The following is a 6,000-nucleotide window of genomic DNA, read 5'->3' on the forward strand; positions in this document are numbered from 1 at the left end:
ATCAATGTATGACTCATCAAAATCAAACTTGAATGTACACTTCTCTCCAACCTGTGGCCTCCTTCATTTTGAAGCCACCCTAAAAGATAGGGTTTTGGATGTTTGAAAGTCTTCAAACCCAACTTCTGTACCAAAGAATGTGAAAGTAAATTCTTCTGACTTCCCGGGTCAATAACAGCATCAACCAATGATGTTTTGACTTGCATCTTAACTGTGAAAATTCGCTCCCTAGGATCATCTTTTGAAGGTCTTTCCTTTGCCCCTGTCATAAGAGAGAGCTTTGAGTTGGGTTCAGTTAGTCCTTGGACTTCTATTGGAGTTTGTGCGACTAGTGTTGCCTTCTTGGCTTCTTTTCTCTGCAACCCTTTGGGTTTTAGATGAGGGTTCTTTACCCAACATTTGTCGATAACATGTCCCAATCGTTTGCAATGGGTGCAAGTTAAACCTCTTTGTCACAAGACTTCCCATCTTCTTTTCTCCTTTCACCTCCTTTCACAGTGGTACCTCCAGATTTTCCCTTAGTATTTCCCTTTGAGTCAGATTTCTTAAGCATGCCTTCAATAACATTAGCTTTTATACTTGTTTCAGCAATATTATCAACTGAAAACATCTTCAACTCCTTCCGTATATACTCATGGAACCCGAAAATATACTTCATATAAATAGGATGATCTTCCAAGTCTAAATCCAAAACCATAGCTTGATTCTGGAACTCTGATTCTTGCACGATTTAGTTGTATGATTGCTTCAAATTGTACCACTTGAACCATCTCTCCTTAAGGTAGCCAACCGGATAAAATTGTTTCCTTACAACTGCCTTGAATCTTTTCCATGACAATACTCCCTTACCTAGGTTTTGTCTTTGGTAAGCTTTCCACCAGGTTAGATCATGCTTTTGTAGCTTCAATGCCGCGAAAGAAATCTTTTCCTTTGAACCGTATTCAAATAAAGAAAAATACATCTCTAGACGTTCGATCCAATCATCCAATTTTTCTACGTCTACACTTCCATCATAAAGTGGAATATCAACAAGGAAGTCAATTTTCGTCCTCATCTTCTTCCCCTTCTTCTTCTTCGTCCTCTTTTTCCGAAACTTCAGGTGAAGATATAATTTTTTTTTCATCTTCGGCTTGGGTGTATGAGAACGAACACATTCAGTCAATTCTTCAAGGGTGGTTTGAATCGACTTCATGTCTTTTTGTAGCGTAGCCACCTTTTCTTCCATAGTTTGTGGTTCACTGATTAATATTTTTGATTGTCGTTGATTTTTTAGTAAATAGGATTCGAACTCTAAGACTTGTTAAGATTAATTTTAAAGGAATAAAATAGAGAGTTACTGGGTCTAGGATTCGGCCAAACTCATATCAATAGGTTCAATTATTCATTCTCAAACAATTATCGCTCGACAAATAAAACAACATCGACTCTTATTCTTTCCAAGGTAGATTCTCCAAACATTAGTTATAAATCGTAAGCATGGGACATCAAACATCTAAGCAAGCATGACCCATATAATAAAATAATAACTAATTTTTTCAAATCATAATTCTATTTTAATTAAGTGCAAAAGTCAAATAGAAAATAAAACAAATTCACCCATGTATGAAGTCCGGCTTCCTCCGTCGACCTAGTGTTGGGGTCTAGCTTCTCATGATAAAAACACACTCAAAAAATATGATTTATAGCTCAAATGGTATTTTTATTAATAAAACAATGAATCTGCAACGCTGTATAGGCGTTACAGAACAATATTTGTTGCAAACTGAAGCTACTTGTTACAATGGACTGTTACAAAATTTAAGACGCTAGGATGTTGGAAAAATAAGACACTAGAAATAACAACTGCAGTTTGCAGTCTTATTTTCTTCGTGGCTTATTCTTCCTGCAGGTGATGATTCACTCTGCAACCTTCTCTTTTACCCTCAGTCTCTGCCCCAAACTCTCGATATATCTTCTATGAAACACCAGCACTCTTTATATATCTAGCAGAACCTAGAAATATCGCTCAATCACTCCAAAAATTCTTCCATTACTCGACAGTAAAAGAATATATCTTCGAGATATTTTCTTCCCTTTTTTGCCTTCTTCACGCGTCTTTTGTTGGTTGTTAAACTTTCTAAACTTCCTGTGAGAATAAAACCAAGTCTGACAGAATATCTTCTCCCATTAATGCGCAAAATCTTCCAAAGATAAATAACAGAAACCCGTGAATATCTTCCTTGCCATGTTTTGTTCAAAACGATAAAATAGCCTTCCCTTTTTTATTTCAACGCAATTACCACCCCTTTTTAGTGGAAACAGGTCAATCCTAACCAAATCTTGTGAAAAAATCTTATAGAATATCTTCCAAATCTTTTCCAGAGATCTCTCAGCCTTGTGAAGAACTCAGTGAGTATTTTCTTTCCTGTTTATCTTCTCACGCGTAGGATGGAAACCTGCACACTCCCTTCACGTTTAATATTTGTTCAGCAGTAGTAGAACTCACGTAAGTACCAAAAATATTTCCAACAAAATCCCTAATGTAGACTTCCCTGTATTAATCCAAATCCACGTGAATTTCTTTTTTTCTTTGACAGTGAAACTCTTACCAGCCTTGTTTACCCGTAATAGGCCCATAACAATCAAAATAATCAAGAAAGGTCCAATCATCACTCTCCGGTTTTAATCTAGTGAATAACTCCGAGTTCGTTGTTCATCAAATAATTTTCCCGCCAAAAACAAATTCAAACGGGGAAGAAAAGGCTGCTTCTAACCAAAACGCGGGTGCCTTTAGTAGATAGGGGTCCCATGTGGTGTGAATAACAGTTAGGGTGCCCCTTAGTAATTAAGGTGCCCCTTAGCCAACAATGAAAGTCTGAATATCAATTGTCCTCCGGAGGTGCCTTTAACAGTTTTTCGAGTTGATTCTTCTAAAAACGTTTATTTGCCCAAAAACACCTACAAACAAGTTTATTAGTGATAAAATGAGTCCCAACTAATGTATTTATGGGTGAAAATGTGTCACACTTGCGTGTTCATCATTCACTTTGCTTAAGATCATCATCATCTGACTTCGTCATTCTTGATCCCCTTGTTCTCCTAACGTCTTCTACCTTCTCGAGTACCTCACCAAGTTTTATGTATAGAGATTTAGTGAAAACCATAAACCACGGGGATCTACCCTAGAAACGAACCTTGCTCCTGGTACCAACTTGATACGTTTGATCCCTTTACCTTGGTAGCTATTATTATAGAGGCGGAATTCAGAATAATAATAGACGAAAAGACTTAGAAAACAGAGACACAAGAAAGTAGTTCGAAGAAAAATATCTTCTCTAGATTATGAACAAGAAAACGATTACAATTCTCTCTTTGTTACGCTCACAATCTTCTCTAAACAGCAGATCAACCAAACTGTTTGCTAAGCTTGCACAAGTATTTTTCCAAGCTTTCTCTAGGTTTTCTGTATCTAGTATATGTCCTTAGCTATTAGCCAAAGCCCTCTATTTATAGCCTTCATCGTACTCAGCCGACCAAGGACTTCTATTAGGAATCTATTTCCTAAACTAAGAGTATTGCCTAAAACAAAACTCTTCCCTAACTAGGAATTCTGCATAAACAAGGATTCCTGCCTAGAATAGGATTCTCCCTCAACTTAGCTTGAGCTTAACTAAGTTCTCTAAAAGAGTACGGATACACCTGCATCATAAAATGAAGGTTTAAAATCTTACGTGTCATTAAAAAATAAATCTTCCACCTTCTATTGGAGATGTTGTAAATTGTTTTCCTATTATTATTTGTATTTTATTAATGATTATTTTAGTAAAAAAATAATTAATTTTCGTATTTATTAATTAGGGGAATTTTAGGATAATCTAGAAGTTTATTTTAAGAGTTTTAATAAGGTAGGAAAGATGCCTAAAGGTAGTAGATAGGGGAAACTAGTTTTTTTATATTTTTGTTAAGCTTAGGGTTTGGTTAGGGGGAGTTATCTATATAAGGGGATCAAAAAACGAAAATTGAGAGATTTCTTTGATTAATTAAGTTATTTTGTTTTCTTTAAACTTGTTGAGTTTATTGCTTTTTATTTTTAGGATATTTCCGTGAAGATCAACTAATTTCTATCAATTCTACCAAATTTTATCGGTTTCTTATTAATTTTTTATCCGTTGCGACAATTTTATCGATTGTAAACGCTTCGGATCTGCATCAGTTGTTACCAGAGAAAAGTTTATTCTAGGGTTGATAAGATGACATCAAGAGTAATGCTCTTGGTGGGTTCAACCAAGCAATGCTATATCAATCTCCTCTTTTGTCAATTTTAGTGGCAAAACTCTATTACACATGGAGAGTACACGAATTAAAAGCTAGAGATATTACATTAAAAGATAGAGATATTACGTTACATAACATTCTCTTAACTCATTATTTATACGTTTGATTTCAATTTTCAACATCTCATAACTTGCACATATTCATAAATAAATAATACTGTTGACGCATTTGAATAACAAAAAGCTTTACTCCCCCTACAGGAAAGCTAGGTAGATATTCAATCCGAACTTATTTGTTATTCCTCTTTATTAGTATAAAACACTACATCGTTGTTTTGGGATAAAAACTGATTCTGCTGGAAATGGTAAATTTGGGTGTGCCACCGAGAAACGAATCTAAACCCTAAACAAATACACTGCACGGGAGTACTTTAGATTCTAGAAATCAATCTGTACAATCCTGGCTTAAACCAAGAAATGACCGTTCCAGTCTTGCTTCGTTCACAAAGTGAAGGAGAATGATTGATCTTAGGGAGGGAAGCGAAGAAGGTGTTGAGATCAGAATGGTTAATTCTGAAGGTGTGGCTATTTTATGACTTGTATCAGAATATGGAACTGGCTTGCGGAATGTAAGCTATCAGTTCTTGGTGTTTTTCTGGATACTTGTGTTGATAACCAAAACTCTGTTCTTTGTTGAAATAGGTCGAAAACCTATTTATGCAAGTCATGATTGAGCACCCCTGATCTCGTAGGAAGTGGAGACAGTTAAGTATTGGAGAAGTGGAGTCGTGTAAAAAGTGGTGACCATCACGTTTCCATCATGAAGGAAGATTGGTCAGCCTTACACCCACTACTCTCTTACTGCTTATTAACCGTCTGCCCTCTCCTGACACTTTCTCGTAATGGGTGCGTTGCACGCCGCACGCTGTAAACCGCCAGACCAATACCCTAGTAAGCATCCCCCAGTTTGTGACATAATGTCTCGAGTGTTTTCGTGGAAAATATGCAGCAGGTTGCTGAGTGGGTCTTGTGTGCAATACCTAGTTATCTGACCAATCACGCGCAAGCCAGGTGGTGGGTAGTCATGTTTGATGAGCCAAGTCATGAGACTTGCCGCAAAGAATAGCATGTGGCGCTATTAGGTTAAATAACTAAGTTATTTTTGAAGCCGATACTCATAAAATATCGTATGCATTCGATGCATATAAAGCACCGCTTTAAAGCAAGCGGCTCAAAATAATCGATGCATGCAAAGCATCGTTGGATAAAGCCTGTCTTGGTTGGTCGAGGAACCTAATGTCTTAAAAAGAGCATGGCCGACCATTTTCAGGAAACTGTTGGGAGCCATTTATACATGTCAAAGGTAGGCCGGTCGGTGTCTACAGCAGAGTGATGGCTGGCGACTATGGTAACATCTTATTGGTCGCCTAAGATTTAATCTAGGCCGGTCAATTCGGCTGGCGGAGTTGGACGTCCGAGATGATTTGCAGCAGTTAATGACTGCCTTAAAATTCATGTAAGCGGCACGACCAACCCTTTTTGGACGATCGTTTGGGAGCCATATGGGGAGGCCGTGGCTTGGACGGTCGCGGCTTATGGAAGGGGAGTGGCCGTTGATCATGGCCACATCTTGTTTGCCACCTAAAATGGGACTTAGGCCAGCCAATTCATCTGGCGAAGTTGGGCTGCCGAGATGATTTGCGGCAGTTAATGGACGTCGTTGATTTAATTTAGGTTTTATAAAAAC

This window comes from Papaver somniferum, chromosome 9 (genome assembly GCF_003573695.1).
Source record: "Papaver somniferum cultivar HN1 chromosome 9, ASM357369v1, whole genome shotgun sequence".
NCBI lineage: Eukaryota > Viridiplantae > Streptophyta > Magnoliopsida > Ranunculales > Papaveraceae > Papaver > Papaver somniferum.